This window comes from Mesoplodon mirus (genome assembly GCF_964341445.2).
Source record: "Mesoplodon mirus genome assembly, chromosome: 3".
Lineage (NCBI taxonomy): Eukaryota > Metazoa > Chordata > Mammalia > Artiodactyla > Ziphiidae > Mesoplodon > Mesoplodon mirus.
In genome coordinates, this window is record NC_138978.1 from 20,111,217 (window position 1) to 20,119,543 (window position 8,327).

At 50.4% G+C, this 8,327-nt stretch overlaps 1 pseudogene across 1 annotated transcript; it reads right to left on the reverse strand.

Moving 5' to 3' along the window:
- Positions 1-6,536: 6,536 nt before the first annotated feature.
- Positions 6,537-7,386, reverse strand: LOC309799085 (annotated as a pseudogene). Its single transcript has 2 exons — positions 6,915-7,386; positions 6,537-6,846 (listed from the first exon to the last, which is right to left on the reverse strand). The product of its transcript is annotated as an uncharacterized misc_RNA (transcript).
- Between the last annotated feature and the right edge of the window lie 941 nt (positions 7,387-8,327).

Below are 8,327 nucleotides of genomic sequence, written 5' to 3' on the forward strand. Positions count from 1 at the left end.
GCAATGCCTGTGTGGGAAAACACATGCCGACAGGGCAAGGATATGTACTTGGGTGAGAATATGGAACAGGAAATTGGTGTGAAAGGGAGTGGGATGGAGGAGAGGGAACCAGGAGATGATGTGGAGAAGAGGAAGAAGAGGAGGGAGGACACAGTTCTAAGCAGGCAGAGAAAATTCATGGAGAGGGAGGGGAAGCATGCAAGGCAGGGAGGTGCAACCCTGGCCAACTCTCCAGCCACACGCCTCCCCCACCCTGGTCTTTGCACATGCGGTTCCTTCTCCTTAAGGGCTATTCTCACCCAACACCCACCCCACTTCACTCTACTACTCTTTTTTAGGATTCAGCTCAAACCTCATGTCACCATAGAAGCCTCCCTGACCTCCCAGGTTATATCATGTCCCTCATTATGCTTTCCCACAACCTCCTTCCCCCATGTTTCTCCCTCTTAACATTTTTGACAATTGCAATAATTTGGAAGACCATTTAATATGAAGAGGCATAATGAAGGCAGAGAGCGTGACTACCTGCTTTCTGACTTGTTCCCAACTGTATCCCCTGTGAAGGGCACAGTGCCTGGCAAAGTTGGCATTTGAATTATTTTACCTGAATGAAAGAACAAGTTGGTTCAAGCAAAGCATAGCGTAAATGTCCCCTGCATAGCATAAATGTCCCCTTTCTGGTTTGTACTTGGGGCAAAGATAAACTCTCCTCACAGTCTGATCAACATTGAATCTCACCTGATCACAGTCCTAGGCAGTAGGCAAGTGAGTGTATTTTATTACCACCCTTTTCAGACAAGGAAACTGAGGCCCAGGGGATGAAGTGGCTTGCCTACATCACACAGTGCCAGGAGCCATGATGGAGCCAGGGTTCATGTCCATGTCTGTCTGACTCTAGAACCCACATTCTCAACCCCTCCTCGTATTTCCCCAACACCCCTCATCATTATCAAGTGCTTTCTTGCTGAGCTTCCACCTTGGGGCCTCACGGGTCACCTGCCCTCTGAGATGCTCCTTGGAAAGGGGGTTCCCTGGTCAAGAAGTTTGGGAACTCTGTACTCTTTCCCACACTTTGGCCATCTCGAGGGACACCGGCACAGGAAAGTTTCTGAGCAGGCCTCCAGTAAAGTCGCCTGTCCACCTCTGCTTAACCCAGCATTCCTCAACATATTCAAGAATGGAACCCACTTGTTTTTTGGAAAAACCTTTTAACATCTCACCAGACTGGTGTTTCTCCTAACACACTTGGCAAATACTGCCCCTGACTCCTGAGCTGACCGTAAATGGTCTCTGTAATTGGAATTTGTCACTCGAGCCCCTCACACCACATCACTCCTTCCATCCAGGCTGGAGTTCTCATGGCCTCCATGCAGCCCCTCACATTCCTGCCCACACACCCCTGCTTCAGCTCTAGAAGACGTCTGCGTGGGGGCCGTAGTTGGAGCTCCATAAATGCTCAGTTTCCTTCCTTTGTCACTGCACACATGGGCATTTTACCTCCTGTGATCAGCACATGCTGACGATTTCCTGTCTTATTTTTCTCACTTAACATTTTCATAAACACAGTTCTATGTGTCAGTCAAGACCAGGGCTACTTAAAAATGGCTCTGTGGACCAGTGCCAGTCCCCACACTGTGTATTACCAGTCCGAGATGAGATAAGAAGTTTGCTCAGAGCGTAAATCAACTGTGTCATAAGCACTCTGTTTAGCTCAGCTGACACTATTTTTTTCTTGGAATACTTAGTCCGTTTTGGAAGCAGCTCATGGATTTACATTCTGGTACGAGCTCTTCATTGCAGTTGGTAATCGTTAGCAATTTGTGGGCCAGCGACTCTGAATAGCAGTCGTGTTGACTTCGCACGTAATATTTCTTTTAGAAAAATTTTATTTATTTATTTGGTTGTGCTGGGTCTTAGTTGCGGCAGGCGGGTTCCTCAGTTATGGCGTGAGAACTCTTAGTTGCGGCATGCATGTGGGATCTAGTTCCTTGACCAAGGATCGAACCCGGGGCCCCTGCATTGGGAGCGTGGAGTCTTATCCACTGCGCCACCAGGGAAGTCCCGATATTTCTAATAATTATTTGGCGTCAGGTCTCATCAGCACACCGTTATTCATTAACCCTATCCTGTCTTTGGGTATTTGGGCTGCCTCCAGGTCTCTGTGATTCATAAAGCATTGCTCTGAGCTGATATGTATGCATCTGTCGGTTTATTTTTGTAGTTCCCCCAGTTTTTCAGGACCACAAACCTGAGGCCAGAGAGGTGGGGTGGCTTCCGCAGGGTCACGAGTGACAGAGGCAGGCCACACACTCAGACCTCCTGACCCCCAGCCCCTTGTTCCTTCCTCCAGCCTGCACTGCCCTTCCTACTGGGCAGACTTTCCTCCCCTTTCATACTTTTCTTTGCTAGGCTATAAGCCTTCTGCAGTGTTCCCACATGTTGTCTTTTGGAGCTTGGGGGAAATCCTTTTGGAATGTCCTGTGCCTTCTCCCTCGAGTTCCCGGCTTTGTTCAATTGTTCATGAGGAATTCCTGCCCTGTTGGGAGGGGCTCAGGAGGCTGTTAAAAGAGTTTGCCAAAAATGGTGGTACCAACTCGGGCAGAGCACGCATCTGCCTCTCTTGAGATTTCTGCTTAAAAGGGGGTTGTGTGGATGCAACTAGTGGGGAGGGTGTCACACACCCCCAGTTTTCTGTTTCCTCTGTAGAGCAAGCAGCACCAGTCACGTGCTGGCAGAAGAGATAAAGTGGGCCTCAGGAATGGGTGTGGGGTGGGCTAAGGCTTAGGAGGTTAGATTCAGAGATGAGGAAAGTTTAGGGTATGGTGAAGGTCAGGAATAGGATGAGTGTGTCTCGGCAACACACACCTTGGTAACACAAAAAGCTGTGTTTATTTCCTAGAATCATAGAATCATGATATCAGATTAACTGTTTGAAAAGGGCCATATCAGATTGTTTGTTTTAAAATAAATTTATTTATTTATTTTTGGCCACGCTGGGTCTTCATTGCCGTGCACGGTCTTTCTCTAGTTGCCGCAAGCAGGGGCTACTCTTTGTTGCAGTGCATGGACTTCTCATTGTGGTGGCTTCTCTTGTTGCAGAGCACAGGCCCTAGGCGTGCAGCTTCAGTAGTTGTGGCTCTTGGGATCTAGAGTGCAGGCTCAGTAGTTGTGGCGCACGGGCTTAGTTGCTCTGCGGCATGTGGGATCTTCCCGGACCAGGGCTCGAACCCATGTCCCCTGCACTGGCAGGCAGATTCTTAACCACTGAGCCACCAGGGAAGTCCCCCAGATTGTTTTAAATATACGAAAGGATTTCTAATATCATGCACCTATACTCAGTGTTACCAAAGGCCGCAGGGACCAGTAGATTGGGTAATTGAGACCACAGGTGGGCTTTGAGGGAATTTCTCCTTTTGTTTATTATTTCCTGGGAAGAACGGATTTGAGGTTAATGCTGCCCTGATCAGAACATTGGTGTTGGGGGCAGCCCGAACCTCCAGGGTTAAATACCATCCTTGCTTTGTCTAAATTTCTGCATATTTTGGAGGCCAAGGTTTACCCCTCTTTCTCTTGGAATCTGTTCAATAAATACTGAGAAAGAAACTGCACTTTGGATAGAAAGGGCACTGGTTGAGGGGCAGAGCCCTGGGGTAGAATTCCAGCTCTGCTATTTACCAGCTGCCTCAGTTTCCTCCTCTGTAAAATGGGTACTAAAACCTAGCCTCACAAGGAGCAGAGGGCTGTGAGCCTATGTTTTAGGCCTTGGCAGCATGCCTGACACACAGTGTGGGTGCTCAATAACAGTGACATACGTCTGCAGGCGTGAAGGACTTTCCCCAGCCACCCTCAGCAGCAGGGACACGTAAGCTGCTTCTGTACACAAGATGGATAGCACAGCAGCCTCTGGCATTGTTCTGCAGCCAGTGTGCTGCTTCCTGTTTACATGGACCCTGCAGATGCATGGCTTGAACAGTGGACATGGGGGACTTCCTGTGACCTCTGCCTGGCCACACAGAGCAGAGGGCCTTCTCTAACTAAGAACCTTCTCTGGACTTGGGCTGAGTGACCGGTGGGAGAGAATCATGAGTAGTGAGTTTCTACCCTGAGTAAGAGTTAGGGCAGCACAGGGATCCTGTCCCTTTTGGGTACAATCTAATCCTCAGTCTTCAAACTTGAGCACTCGCTATGTACAGAGCTCTGCACTAACATCTATCATTCACTGAGCACCTACTATGTGCAAGATGTTGTAATCATGAAGATAATTATTATTACTGAGTGCCTGCTCTGCACATAGTACTCTATAATGAAAATGTCAACCTCTTTTTTTTTGTTTTTTTTTTTGGCTATGCTGTGGGGTTTGAGGGATCTTAGTTCCCCGACCAGGGATCGAACTCGGGCCCTGGCTGTAAGAGTGCCGAGTCCTAACCATTGGACCACCAGGGAATTCCCTCAAACAGTTTTTTTGGAGAGCCACTGTGTTCTATAACTGTAACCATCTTCATCATAATCATTTGTTCCTGACCGCTCTGTGCCTCAGTTTCCTCATCTATACAATAGGGACAATCCTTTCTTAAAGGATTGATGAGATGATTGAGTTAATACACACAAAGCACTTAAAACAATGCCTGGAGTATATTTAAGAGCTTAATAAATGTTGGCTGTCATGATTAACATTATTAGTTATTGAATATTCATTGTGTGTGTGATACTGTGATTCTTCTTTTTTTTTTTTTTTTTTTTTTTTTTTTTGCGGTACGCGGGCCCCTCACTGTTGTGGCCTCTCCCGTTGCGGAGCACAGGCTCCGGATGCGCAGGCCCAGCGGCCATGGCTCACGGGCCCAGCCGCTCCGCAGCATATGGGATCCTCCCAGACCGGGGCACGAACCCGTATCCCCTGCATCGGCAGGCGGATTCTCAACCACTGCGCCACCAGGGAGGCCCGATTCTTCTTTTTTTTAAATAAATGTATTTATGTATTTATTTTTGGCTGCGTTGGGTCTTTGTTGCTGTGCATGGGCTTTCTCTAGTTGCGGCGAGTGGAGGCTACTCTTAGTTGCAGTGCGCGGGCTTCTCATTGAGGTGGCTTCTCTTCTTTCAGAGCACGGACTCTAGGCGCGTGGGCTTCAGTAGTTGTGGCACATGGGCTCAGTAGTTATGGCTCACGGGCTCTATAGAGCAGACTCAGTAGTTGTGGTGCACGGGCTTAGTTGCTCCGCGGCATGTGGGATCTTCCCGGACCAGGGCTCGAACCTGTGTCCCCTGAATTGGCAGGCGGATTCTTAACAACTGCACCACCAGGGAAACCTTGTGATTATTCTTAAGGTAATAATAGTTAAGGTTACTGAACACTTATTGGGCACGAGAGTTTGTAATCAACATCAGTGTAATAACTGAGCTCCTCCTGTGAGCCAGAACTGGGCTAGATAGGGGAGACCCCGAGAGCAGTGTCCTGGTCAAGGGACTGATTCTCTGATTAGGGGAAATTGGACTGTTTTGAAAGTAGGCCTCTCCAGGAGAGTCAAGGTTGACTCAAATGCAAATATGTGCCTAGAAGGGGATGCCTTGAGTGGCCAGAGAGAGTGTTTAGGAAACAGGACACTCTTGAACTATCTCTTGAGCTGGGCCAAAATGGACCCCAACGAGCTGTATTCCTGTGAATGTTCGCCTGGGCAATGGGTCACTAGGGGCCTGAGCACCCACCAGACAAAGGCCAAAGTCTTCTCCTTAGGGAGGGAATGGATGCAAGAGACAGAATAAAGAGTGTGCTGCACTGCTGAGCTTTGGACCCAGGGAGGATCTCCCCAGTCCTCAGAGATGGAATAAAAGTGGAGGTGAGGGCTTCCCTGGTGGTGCAGTGGTTGAGAGTCCACCTGCCAATGCAGGGGACACGGGTTCGTGCCCCGGTCCAGGAAGATCCCGCATGACACGGAGCGGCTAGGCACGTGAGCCATGGCCACTGAGCCTGTGCGTCCGGAGCCTGTGCTCCGCAACGGGAGAGGCCACAACAGTGAGAGGCCTGCGTACCGCAAAAAAAAAAAAGAAGAATATGAATAGGGATTGAGAATGAACAGCCTCAGCAGAGGCTAAGGGAGGCTGAGAAGCTCCCCAGTGATTCATTCAAGGTGTAAGTCAGAGATTCCAAACTCAGATCTGTGGGCCTCACATTCAGCTTGCAAGTACTTTTGTTCAGCCCTCAAACACCATGATATTTTTAAATTCGTTGCTAACACATAGAAAATCAGATTCCTGGCTTCTCTTGAAAAGGCAACCGCCCATTTGAGAGCTGGGTTTAGACGAGGTATCCCCTCTCCACTCAGCCACAGTCTCCACCACTCCCTACTACCACCCAGCCCCCTTCACCCATTCACCTTTACCTGCCCGGCCCTGTAGGTCCTCAAGTGTCTAACCCCCCATCTAAATGGCTGTCCCCACCACCACCCCCAGTGGAGGCTTGGAAGGTACATTTTGCCACAGACAATTTATGTCCACAACTGCAGCCTGATGGACATGTGCCCACTTCACAGTTGGTGTCAATGTCACCACCAGCTACAGGGCTTAGAGATGGGCTCGGGGGCTCTCCAGTCCAAGAGAATTGCTTCCCAGAACTTGGGCAGATGACCTAAGGAAAAGATCCCATTGCCGAACAGAGGGAGCTCAGGCAACTTTATCCCCGGCTTCTGTGGCAGCATGGGAGTGAGGTTCCAGCTAGGAGGCCCGTGAGGGCAGCTCGGGTTGGTGGAGTCATCCACGTACTGCAAAGCATGGACAGCCCTGGAGGACGGTGCCATGCAGGTGCTGGCGCAGGAGTTGTCAGAGGCAGCCAGTCTGGTGCTGGGGTTGGAGTACCTGGGGGGGGAGGAGTGGTCCACATGGTCCAGGTGGATGGAGTTGGCGGCGCGTTCCAGGTAGCTGACTGCAAGCTCGGCAGGCTCAGGGATGACTTAGGGCGGTTGGTGTAGAAGGCATTGGTGGATCTGGCAAGGTAGTTGATGTCTCTGATGAGTTGGTCCAGAGAGGTGGGGCCAGAGGGACCCGAGGGACGATCTGTACAGAGCAGGCAGTGGGGACTGCCACGACAAGTGGGCTTTCTGGCCACCTTGGGGCACTTCAACAAGTGGCTTGTCTCCACACACCTGGAGTTGTAGGGCTGGCCTATGCAGATTCTCCTCACTGGAAGTCTGGGGGAGCCGGGGTTGTCGGACTGCTCTGAAGGGCTGCTGCTTGCCTCTGAGCCACTCAGGTACGAGAGCACTTGAGGTTGTTAGCCCCGGTCACGCTGGGGCCGTGGGACCAGCCTGGAGTCCCAGCCTGGGCCAGAAAGGACACATTGGTGGGATGGTTCAAGTGGCTGCAGGTGTTAGAACGGCTCACTTGGCATCCAGGCATCGTCCCAATCGGGCAGACAAAGCTTCGTGGTGTGGAACTGCTGAGAATTCACCTGGAAGCTGGTCCCCCGGGCCTGGGGAGGAGAGAGCTGGGTCACCTCTCCTTGGCTCCCTGCCACCTCCCCCTGGGTTTTCTTGCCGGGTGTTCCTCTTCCCATCCTCCTCCCAAGCCCAGGGATTTTCAAGCTGGAAAACGGCCACCCTATTCTTCAGAAAGCACAGAGGACAAGAGATGGGGAAGAAGGCAAGACCCTGAGAACAACTGAGGCCAGAGGACCCCTAAAAAAAGTGGGGCAGTCTCTGTTTTCCTTTAACTCTAGCCCACATTCTGAAATTCCTATTTACCTTTTTTTTTTTTTTTTTTGTGGTACGTGGTCCTCTCACCGTTGTGGCCTCTCCCGTTGCGGAGCACAGGCTCCGGACGCGCAGGCTCAGCGGCCATGGCTCACGGGCCCAGCCGCTCCACGGCATGTGGGATCTTCCTGGACCGGGGCACGAACCCGTGTCCCCTGCATCGGCAGGTGGACTCTCAACAACTGCGCCACCCAGGAAGCCCCCATTTACCTTTTAAACAGGGACACTAGGAGACCATAAAGGCAAAGGACTGAATCTCTAATGGTGAAATTCCAGGTACTGAGACACACATTCTTTGGAGGTAATATCAAATAGCTAACCATCCACTGCTCAATGCACCCTCATACTAAAAAATATGTCTTGGAAGCGATGCGATACATGCCCTCTCTCTTTGCCCAGCCCTTTGCTTGTGCCTTACATTGTAAGTCTCACTACAAATCTAGGAGGTAATCACTATTCTATTCCTATTTGACAGGTGGGGAAACTGAGGCTCAGAGAGATGACGTGACTTGCCTCAGTTAACACAGCTTGTAAGTGGTGGGGGCCAAGGTACTGTCTTGAGCGTGTCTGATGACCCTTAAGAGACAA